This window comes from Eleutherodactylus coqui, chromosome 5, assembly GCF_035609145.1.
Source record: "Eleutherodactylus coqui strain aEleCoq1 chromosome 5, aEleCoq1.hap1, whole genome shotgun sequence".
Taxonomy (NCBI): Eukaryota; Metazoa; Chordata; class Amphibia; order Anura; family Eleutherodactylidae; genus Eleutherodactylus; species Eleutherodactylus coqui.
In genome coordinates, this window is record NC_089841.1 from 187,052,086 (window position 1) to 187,064,044 (window position 11,959).

The 11,959-nt window shown below is 42.7% G+C and overlaps 1 long non-coding RNA gene across 1 annotated transcript; it reads left to right on the forward strand.

Moving 5' to 3' along the window:
* Positions 1-6,376: 6,376 nt before the first annotated feature.
* Positions 6,377-6,969, forward strand: LOC136627030 (uncharacterized). The gene is made up of 2 exons (XR_010792735.1): positions 6,377-6,439; positions 6,523-6,969. It is a non-coding gene; the product is annotated as an uncharacterized lncRNA (long non-coding RNA).
* The last annotated feature ends 4,990 nt before the right edge of the window (positions 6,970-11,959 follow it).

Genomic DNA, 11,959 nt, shown 5'->3' on the forward strand with positions numbered 1-11,959 from the left:
TATTCTGCCTCGAATATGTATATTTGTTTATGGAGGGGCCCCAATTCAATGTTTTCCTTTGGGGCACTATAATTTGTACACCCATTGCTCTAAATTAATTTTTTCCAATAAATTATTTTGTCAAACAATTTAGATATTATACTAATTTATATAGCACATACATACTTCACAGAACAGTACACAGACTGTCATCACTTATATTGGGCCCTGTCCCCATGGGGGCTTACAATCTATATTCACCTATTAGTATGTTTTTGGAGTGTGGGAAGAAAACTGAGTACCCAGAGGAAACCTATGCAAACATAGGGGAAAGCATGCAAACTTCATGCAGATGTTGGCCTTAGTCAGAATTAAACCTACAGCTGTAAAGCAACAGTACTAACCACTGAGCCACAATAGGTTATTCAGTGATGTTGCCATATAGTTCAACTTTTTAAAAATAATTTAACACAACAGAATAACTTAAATATCCATAGAAAACCTTAAAGAGTAGAGTGAACAAAATAAATACACTACCCACCTATTAAATTCCTTCCAGTGTTAAAGGGTAAACATAAGATCTATAACGCCGGGGCTCCTATCTATCAATTTTTCTTACTAACCCCGAGCTTAAACCCCAAACTGCCGCTTTGGTAGCCGCTCCAATGCGAAAGGAATGCTAAGTATAACGGAATCCATCTAGTCTCAAATTTGAGGGGTTTTTTTTGGAGTTTTCCTAAAAAACGCTGTCAACTAATACCTGGAAAAGAAGGAACCATCTTCATGCCCAACAAAAATGACCAGCTATGGCCCGCCTGCAAGGTGGACAAGAAGACAAGCAGGATAAGTGACATATCCCTGACCTGGAATCCCCTTATTCTAACTTTTCCCTCCCTCCCCAACTGCGGCGTTGTGGCTCCGCCCCCTTGTACGCGTCATCGCGTAGCTCAGCCCCGTCACATGTGCCGATTCCAGCCAATCAGGAGGCTGGAATCGGCACACGTCATGGGGCGGAGCTACGCGATGATGCGTACAAGGGGGCGGAGCCAGAACGCCGCTGCTGCCGAGCCGAAGGGAAAAGACCCATCTGCGCAAGCGCGTCTAATCGGGCAATTAGACGCTGAAATTAGACCGCACCATGGTGACGGGGACGCCAGCAACGGAGCAGGTAAGTGAATAACTTCTGTATGGCTCATATTTAATGCACGATGTATATTACAAAGTGCATTAATATGGCCATACAGAAGTGCATAACCCCACTTGATATCGCGGGACAACCCCTTTAACACCACAGGACATAAACTAACATCCTATGGATGGCACTGGCTCAGAAGTAAGTCCATGCCATTCCGCAGTGAGAGCCAGTTGTGGCTGATAGCCAGCCTCCCACTGCAACAGCGAGGATCGATGACAACATCAATCTTTGCTCTTAACCCTCTACATGCGATCAATGTACATGTGGCATATAAAGTGTTCACAGAAAGTTCACAGAGACCCTATTATGGCAATTAGAGCTTCTATTGGTTCAGGTTCTTTACTGGGACATAAGAAAGGTAAAAAAAAAATAGTGTGAGAAAAAAACATGCAAAAAGAGCATACAAAAAAGAACCTTTTTGCACACTTTCCACTCTTTGTATAAAAAAAGAAAGAAATTTAAAAATATGCCACATATTTGGCATCATTATAACCATAACAACCCGTGCAATAAATTGAACACAAAATTTACACTGCGTGGCAAAAAACGTAAAAAAAAGAAAGAATGGAAGCAAAATGCTTATTTTGCTCACTTTGCTTCCCAAAACCACCCAAAATTGTACCTATAAAAACTACAGCTTGTCCCACAGAGCTCTGTCCATGGAAAAATAAAAAAAAGTTATGAGAATTTGAATGAAACAATGTAAAGAAAATAATATTTGCAACATTGCATTCCCTATGGTGTGCGCACATGTCCGTACTTTGCAGGTGCGCACCTGCAAAGATAGGACATGCGTGCACCATTGGGAATGCACAAATTGTTTTTAATGGAGCCATGGCTGCTGCCTGGCGGCTCCATTGAGAACAATGCTTTGCCAGCACCCCTGCATTTTTTGAGGGAAGGGCTTTACATATAAGCCTTTCCCTGAAAAAGAAACATTTTAGTGTAAAGAAAAGAAAAAAAAAACTTACCTCTTCGCCGCTGCCGTGACACCCACAGGGGTGTTTCCTTCACCCCCTCTAGTTAAAAGAATTCCCTGTGGCAAATGTAGCAGAGGAATTCTTTAATTCTCTACCCCAGCTGTCACACATGACAGCTGCGGTAGAGAATCCTGCTGCCGGCATCCCTGTCATTGGATTTCAAGGAAGGGCTTTAAACATAAGCCCTTCCCTGAAAATCCAATAAAAGTAGTGTAAAAAAAAAATTAAAATACATACCTGCCTTCAGCTGCCGGGGCTCAGCTGCGACTTCTACCGCTGTCCCCGACTCTGTAGTTCTGAGCTATCAGCTGCCAGAGATTTAAAATCCCTGCCTGCTGGTAGCTCTGATTGTGTTGGCTGAAGTGCTGCTGATAGCTCAGAAGCGCTACAGAGCCGGCGACAGCGGCAGAAGTCGTCGCTGAGCCCCAGCAGCCATCAAAGGATTTCAGGGAAGGGCTTCATATGTTTAAAGCCCTTCCCTGAAATCCAATGACAAGGATGCCGGCAGCAGGATTCTCTACCCCAGCTGTCATGTGTGACAGCTGCGGTAGAGAACTGAAGAATTCCTCTGCTGCATCTGCCACAGATGTGGCAGATGTAGCAGCAGGGAATTCTTTTAACTAACAGGGGTTAAGGAAACATCTGCGGCATGCGGCAGATGTGTTCTTCATCCCCATGGGGGTCACGGCAGCGGCGGAGAGGTAAGTATTTTATAATTTTTTTTACACTAACCTGATTGTTTTTCAGGGAAGGGCTTATATGTAAAGCTCTTCCATGAAAAACAATTCAGGGTGCCGGCAGAGCATTGTTTTCAAAGGAGCCGTCGGCAGCACCCGTGGCTCCATTGAAAACAATGAACGCAGCTGCATACACACGTGTTTTTGCTTGTACATAGGTGCGCACCTATGTACGCACAAAAACACGTTAGTGTGAATCCACTCTAAGTGACATCAACCCACTTGTGCGCACACGTATATACGTGCCTTTCCACATAACATGTAAGTGAACACTTCGTCATGAGATGTTTTGCTCTCTGATAGTTTCTCTTTACATAATCTTAAATCAATAAAACAGCTTTCTAGTATCAGCAGGTGGAGCTGCAGACTTGTGTTTGGCAGGAGACGGGGTCCTTGACTGACAACATGTGGCTAGGAGGAACTTTTCACACAGGACGGAATATTCTGCAGCAGTGTTTCAGAATACGCCCTCCTGCTGAATATTCAGCCCCCAAATCTGCACTGTTAGGGAGAATGCCCACGAACAGATTTGTACCGCGGTTTCCGCAGCGTAAATCTGAGGCGGAATTACGCAGCTATTAGATTCTATTGAACCTAATAGTTTTTCTGCCAGCCCATGTCGACACACAGAATTTTACAGCTTATTTTCCGCAGCGGGAAATAAATCGCAGCATTTTCTATTTTCTGTGGATTTACGCCGCGGGAGGTAATAGCATTAATGGAGAATGCGGAAAAACGTGTGTTTTTCCGCAATCACCAGTGGGCATGTTTTGTTTACCACCGTGGTACTCCCACGGCGTACATCCGCGGGCGTATCCTGCTCCGTCCATGGGCTTGAGCTTTAAGCCTGTGGATTTTGGTGTAGAATTAAAATAGCAGAAATCTGATTGCAATTTTGCATCAAAATCTGTAGTTAGCAGTGCGGATTTTGGTGCGCAATTTAGGGCTCTTTCACACTGGCGTTTGTCTTGCACGTTTTTTTCACACGATACGGCTGCATTTTTTTTTTTTACGTGAATGTCAATGGGACTTTCTAATGTAAGAAACACATGGCACAAAAATTGCAAATTTGTGTTTTGCGATTTTTGTGCGATGCGTTTTTAACATTAGAAACTCCTATTGACATTCACGTTAAAAAAATGCAAGTGTGAAAGAGCCCTTAGGGACGGCTTATTCCACAACTCTGTTGCGGAACATTCTGTCTTGTGTGAAAGGTCCCTAAAGATAACTGTGCTGCGTTCAAACGTGGCATTTTATGTTGTGATTTTCAATTGGAGTTCTGCACTTAAAATCCTCATCAAAAAACGTATATTGTTTTTGGAAAGCCATATGTATTGTTAAAAAACGCATGCGGTTTTTTGAAAGAATGGCATTGTGTATTTTTATGGTTCTCAGAGGTTTTTTTAAAAGTATTTTACATTTTTTATGTTCGCCTACTGAGCTCTTCCGCAGAGATTTAGGGTGCTTTCATACAGGCAGATAGTTGCCCTTGAAGGGAATGTATCACCTCTATTTTTTCATATGTGTAATCGGATAGGGAAACATTTACCATTTTCTAATATAGTTTTATTTTCTGAGTGTTACATTTTTTATTTTCTGTAGATGACTATGAGGGCTGCCATATAGTTTTTGCTGCAGAGTTCGACTTTACATGGGCCATTCACATAATTGGCATGAGGGGACCCATTAACTTCAGTGGGAGACTGCTTCAGACATTTTCTTTGACCTGTGCAGAGATCACTGTGCAGGTAAAGGTAGGAGGTGAGATGTGATCATCACCTACTGTACATAATGTAACCCTGTGTTATCTATGTATAGATGCTATGTTCCATTGTAATCCTGCCTGTTATCATAATAAGATGACGGTTGAAAAGTTTTATCTACAAAATAGGAAGTGACAGACTATTATTAGGCTAAGGGCTTATTAACACGAGCGTATATCAGCCAGCATTTTCACGGCTGTCCGATATATGCTACTATCTGATGCATTGGATTTCAATGCATCAGATCACACAGGTGCATTCCCATGGCATAAAAGCGTCTGGCTGGGCGCTTTAATGCCAGGCAGGTAAGATCTTCCTGGCCTGACTACAGCCGCTGCCATAGACTCCTATGGGAGCCAATGACAGCGGCTGGAGAAGGGAGGTGGGAGGGAGTTTAGCAGCAGGACTGCTAAACTCCCTCCCCCTTTTCTTCTCCTCTCTCCTCCCCTCCGGCTGTTTGCAATGGGAGGGGGTGGAAAGGGGGCAGAGCCAAGCTTTGCCCCATCCCATCCCCTCCCCTCACATTGCTAATAGCCAGAGGGGAGGGGAGGAGAGAGAAGGTGAGCCGGCGAGGGGAAGACAGCTTAGCTGTGCTAAGCTGCCACCCCCACCCGACGGCATATATGCCGAGCTTGTGCATAACATGGTAGCGTATATTGGATGGCCGTGAAAACTCCGGCCGATATATGCTTGTGTGAGTAAGCCCTTGGGGTTCAGTGTGAGAATTGCAGGATTTTAGGATTTTTTTAATGTATTGATCCTGATATAAAAAATATAAGGAAAAATCACTAAAAATTGTTGAACAAATGTTTATCATAAAAACGTAATGTATACAGCAGGTCATTTTCTGTTAAGACATTCCCTTTAACATGCATTAGTGGAGGATATAGCGTGTCCAAGCTTGTTTTTGGGGGTCTTTTATACTGGGTAATTGTTGAAGGACAAACAGTATCATGGATGATTGTTTATGACTGATAATGGTTTACGCACTAGAGATAAGCGAGCACGCTCGGATAAAGCAGTTTCTCGAGCGAGCATCTGCTTACTGGTCTGAGCAGACTTGGGGGGGGGCGGCGGGCGGTAGAGAGAGAGGTCACTCTGACTCTCCCCCCCCCCGCGCGCGCTACCCCCTGCCGCCCGCCGCTCACCCCCTCCCCCTGCCGCCCCCCGAGCCTGCTCAGACCAGTAAGCAGTTACTCGAGACGAGCGATGCTTGCTTGAGTAACTGCTTTATCCGAGCGTGCTCGCTCATCTCTATTGTGCCCCTGTTCATTTCCATTATTGTTGGCTGCACATTCCCCGTTTACAAGAGGAGCTGCGCTGTCTTCAAAAAAATAGTTTTTATATACACATATAAGATGCAATTAGCCAACAAACAAGTGTTTTTGCCCATTTCCTGTGTAAAATATCCTTAAATCATTGAGTTGATTTCTGCCTCGTAAGTATCTTAACTTTAACCTGCGATATACAGTATGCGAACAAATCACTTTAAATGATCATCTAATGCCAGCTTATATCAGGTTGCTATATAAAGTATATGTAGCATGTCTGCAGATAGAAGAAAGCTGAAAGGAAAAATCTTACAGGAAGTGCAGGAAACATGAAAATGTTTTGGTTCGTCTTCTGTGGTTTTTAGGTTGATTCAGCTGATACAATACTCACTACATGTTCTGCTCGTGTTCTGTAGAGACGGTGCTGTGACTGCGTTCCATCAGACATTACTATAAGAAGGGAGAACTATGCTACTAAGTCATCAGATTCTCATCATTATTATATGTCTCCGATGTAAGTTACCTTCACTATATTCTTGTATATCTCTAATGTATTCTGTATGAAAGATGATGACATTGTTTTCCATGTTCTTACAGATGGGACATGTAAAGAAGAAGTAAAACAAACACCTCCCATACTCACTGCATACCAAGGACATACAGCTGCTATGAGCTGTGAATACACTGACGCTGCACTCAGGAGTCTGCAATGGTTCAAGCAAATATTGGGAAAGGGTTTGGTTCGATTAGGAATTGTGATAAAAGATAATGAGAATGTTACTGAAAACAGATATGTATTTACATTGAATAAGAACAAGAAGTTAAGTGCCATGCATATCACCAACCTAGAAGTGGAAGACTCAGCTACCTACTGGTGTGGGCATGAGGCACAGAAACAAAAAGACGTTGATTACTGTGCAAAAACCTTCACTTTCTGATCTACTAGATCAGCTGTTCTAGATGTGATAGAAAAACTAACTGAAGCAACCTTAAGTTTCTACTGTTTTATACTTTACATATGAAATAAAACTGCAATAGGCATCATTTCATACTATCAGCATTTCCCACATCTGATAATTTAATGCAATACTAATTTTGCTCTAACCAATTGATATAATATTCACAGAGGTGTCCATAAAGGCTTTACCTACTGCCTGTCTCCTAGAATATATTTCAACACTCTCCGGGGCTATCAGTGGTTGTGAAAGTCCAAGATAACTTTTAAAAATACTTGACCCAGGGTAAGGAATGTCATGAAATTACAAAATAGCCATTACTCACAGTTCCACTATGTCGCTGGTCTAGAGCCGCCAACTATGTCGCCGCTGCTTCAGTGCCTGCTGAAACGGGCAGCTATGTATAGTAACATAGCAACATAGTATGTAAATAAAATAAAATAAACCTTGTGTTTTGTATAGCGCCAACTGACTTTGCAGTGCTTTTGGTTAATTTTGGTACCCAAGCTGGGTACTCATTTTACCGACCTCAGAAGTTTGGAAGGCTGAGTCAACCTTGAGCTGCCTACCTGAACCCTTCAGGGATTGAACCTGCAACCTTCAGGTCGTAAACGAGAGCTTAGGACTGTATTCTGCTGCCTTAACACTATGCACCACACAAGGCTCTATGTAAGGCTGAAAAAAAACATATGTCCATCTACTTAAGCCTATTACCCCGCAATGTTGATCCAGAGCAAGGCAAAAATGCCCAATGAAGTACAAACCAATTTTTTCCCATTTAAATGGGAAAAAACTCCTTTCTGACTCCAATCTGACAATCAGAATAATCCCTGGATCAACAACCCTTTTGACGTTATTAATGATATATAATACTGTATCACTCAAAGACATCCAGGCCTCTCTTATCGAATTTGCCATCACCACGTCCTCAGGCAAAGAGTTTCAAAGTCTCACTGCTCATACAGTATAGAACCCCCTTCTCTGTAGGTGCAGAAACCTTCTTTCTTCTAGACATAGAGGATCCCCTCTTGCTACAGTCACAGTCCGGGGTATAAATAGATGATGAGAGAGATCTCTGTATTGTCCCCTAATATATTTATACATAGTTATTAGGTCGCCCCTCAGCCATCTTTTTTCTAAACTAAATTATCCCAACTTTGATAACCTCTCTGGCCATTGTAGTCCACCCATTCCGTTTATTACTTTAGTTTCCTGTCTTTGTACCTGCTTAAGTTCTGATATGTCCTTCTTGAGTACCAGTACCTAAAACTCTATACAATATTCCATGTGTGGTCTAACCAATGACTTGTAAAGAGGAAGAACAATGTTCTTGTCATGTGTCCCTAGACTTCTTTTGATGGACCCCATGATCCTATTTGCCTTGGCAGCAGTTTCCTGATACTTGTTTCTCTAGTTAAGCCAAAGGCGTAGTGGATCACTGGGGTCACCGTGGCGACCCGGCCCTTGCGCTCAGGGGGCCCCGAGGCCGCCCTCCGCCATCCATATATGTACTTTCAGTGCATAAATGGTTAACCACTCTGTCTGCCGCACGGGACAGAACACGGGGCAGTCAGAGCGGCCGACCTCCGAGGAAGCAGGAAAAAAGTAGGGGGAGAAGGAGAAAGGCAGTCACATGGGCTGGCAGGGACTGATCATGTGCTCATGGGCTGCCCTTCCCTCCTGCTGAACTGATGCTGCAGTGTCTGCCTCTGTTGTTGTCACATGGATAAGTGGTCCGGAACCTGGGGTAAGTGTGTGTATCTCTGTATATCTGTCTATCTATGCATCTTCTATCTATCTATCCATCGGCTATCTATCTATTTATCCATCTGCTATCTATCTATCCATCCATCCATCCATCCATCCATCGGCTATCTATCTATCTATCCATCTGCTATCTATCTACATACATGGGAGCTAGTATCGCTGGGTCATAGGGGCGAGGCTGCAACAGATTTCTCTTCTCGCGCTCTCCCCCCCTTTCCATTGACATAACATAGCAGCTGTTCAGTAGTGAACGGCTGCTATTTACACTGAGCAATCAGTGATCAGCTTATCATCCATCGTTTGTGCTGCATAACATGCTGAACGATAAGCTGATCACTATATACATTGTACTATTTGCAATGGGGAGAGGCGGACCGGCGGTGGGGCTAAGTTCCCGCGAATTAGCACCGCCCCCGTCCCGCCTCCTTTCATTGCAAATAGTGCAGAGGGGCGGAGAGGAGGCAGAGAGGGGGCGGGAGCTCAGTTCCTGCTCCTGGCTCTTCCATCCTCCCCCCCTGCACACGAGGACAACGTATATCGGCTCGGTGTGAAAACCGAGCCGATATACGTTAGTCTGAATGCAGCCTAAATAGCAGCCGTTCAGTACTGGACAGCCACTATGTTAACTCAATGGAGAGGGACGGGGGAACGCGAGGAGATAAATCTCCTGCAGCCTCACTCCTGTGAGGCAGTGATGCTAGCTCCTGTGAAGGTGCATTGGAGCTAGTATGTGCAGGGATGAGTGTCGGGCATCATTTGCCCAACACTTGTCCCGTGTAAATGGTCCTTTACTTCTCCGGACTCCACAGATCACCTACTTTCAGCCAATAAGCTTAGCTTATACAGTTAAAAGTAGGTGACAGATTTACTTTAAACATTATAATTCCTAAATTGTGTCCTATTTAATTCCTTAATCACACGGCCCTTTTTTCCCCCATTTTAGTTTTTTCCTCTCCCCTTTTAAAAAATCATAACTCCTTTATATATCCATCAATGTAGCTGTATGAGGGCTTACATTTAGTGGAGCGAGTTGTATTTTTTAATGGTACTATTTAATGTACCGTATACTGTACTGAAAAACTTTTAAAAAATTCTAAGTGAAGTAAAATAAAAAAAAATGAAAAAAAAACATTCCGCCATCTTTCAGTGCGTCTTGCTTCTATGTCGCACAAAATACAGCAAAAATTACATGATAGTCATTGTATGGATCCATAGAATAAAGCTATGATACCAAACTTGTACAGTTTTTTTTGCTATAGGACTTTTATTATTTTTCAAAGACATTTAAATTTTTCAAATACTTTTCTGCCAGCATCTTCTGCGCACAATAACTTTTAAATTTTTTTGTTGACGTCCTGTAGTTTACATAGGTACCACTTCGGAATACGTGCAAAAATATATTGCTTTTTATTGCATTTTCTGTGGGAGACAAAGTGACCGAAAAAGTGCATTTCTGGCGTCCTTTATTTTTTTTTTTGGACGACGTTCACCATGCGGGGGAAATCATGCACTACTTTGACAGATTGAACTTTTACGGACGTGGAGATACCATATATGTATTTTTGTTTTATGATGTTGATATTTTATTATAGATATAGCAAAAGGGGGACAATTTAAACTTATATTACTTTTTTTTTTTATAATTAGTAAAATGTTACTGATCTTATTTTTACTTTTTTCTAACACTCCTAGGGGACCACAACTAGCAATGCTTTGATCGCTCCTGCAGTATGCTGTAATGCCATAGTATTTCAGAAAGCCCCCGGCTGCCATGATGCCCACATGGCTCCCTGTAATCTCACACAGGGGGGCCGCATGAGACCCCTGAACATAGTTCGTGGGATTTAAATGCCGCTGTCAGAGTTTACAGCGGCATTTAAAGGGTTAATAGCGCGGATCAGCCGTGGCTGATTGCAGTCAATGCCCACGAGTGTCAGCTGTAATAAACAGCTGACGCCCGCACTGTATGGAGAGAGGTCACCCTGCAATCTCTCTTCATACATACCCCAACACTGCAGGACATAAATGTACATCCTGGAGCGTTAAGGGGTTAAGGAAGGCAAGCATTGTATAGTGATGGGTCTGCTGGCTATTATTCCAAGAAGCACATAAAAAATTGACCAAGTTTTCCATTAAAACTGAGTTGAAAAACAGTTGCAAATGATGGCCCACACCATAGCTGCACAAAACTGTAGTCCTCAACTTAGAAAATATCTGCAGCGAATCTGTAAAAAATTTGTAGTCCAGTTATTACCATGAATTTTGCCTCAGATTTCACATTGCATTGCAAAGGGTGAAATCAATGCTGAAAATCTGCAGCACGAGATGACATATTGTGGATTTAAAATCTGCACCACAGGACAATTTACACTGCAGATTATTTCCACAGTGTGCGGATATGATTTCTTGAAATCTCTATTGCATGGCTTGTTATCACACTGTGCTCCTGGGACATGTAGTTCTATGGGTTTCCAGGAACACACTGCTTCAGGTGTGGTTGATTTGTCTGGCTGATGGTATGGATTTCTCCTGCCAGCCAATAACCACAGGCCTGTGCACATAAATACCAGCCCCTCTTAGTAGAGGATGCTGGTCATTATATACCTTCACATCTCCTAACATACCTGGGTGTTAGGGCTTCTTCAAATAACTGTATTTTAGTGAACGGAAAAATCTTGTGTGCAAAACATGGAGAATAGAACCCATTGATTTCAATAGGTTCATTCTTATTTCTGTTTTTTGCGTGTGCAAAATAAAATGGGGCCTGCTATATTTTGTACGCATTTGTACACCAAAGAGCTCTATAGAAGTCTATGGGAGGTGCGCAAATATATATGTGCAATAGGCTGAACTAGATGAACATTGTCTCCCTTCAGCCAAACACACTATATTACCAGCACCTCCCTTGACTTAATAGCCATTTAGCTCCGGGTGTGGGTGATTCCCAGGCCCATGTGAACTAGCGATGCCTGGCGAATTCGCACAGTATTGTGTGCAGGCATACGCACAGAGTACCCTCAAAGCAAAAAAGTTGAGCAGCAGGGAGCATACTTTGAAATTCGCCTGTGTGAAGCCGCCATTACTGCACAAACACATAGGAAGTTTTTTATTTTTTTTATTTTGACTATTCAAACTCCGGACTATAGCGCGCAAGTTTGCAAAAAAAAACAAAAAACGGCGAAGATGGATCCTGTTCTATTTTTCACGCATGTAGAGCATGTCCTATCTTTCCTTGCACATAATATGAATAATGTTAAAATCCCGATAGTGGAAAGGCGACCATTGAAATCAATGGTTTTATTTAGTCCAGT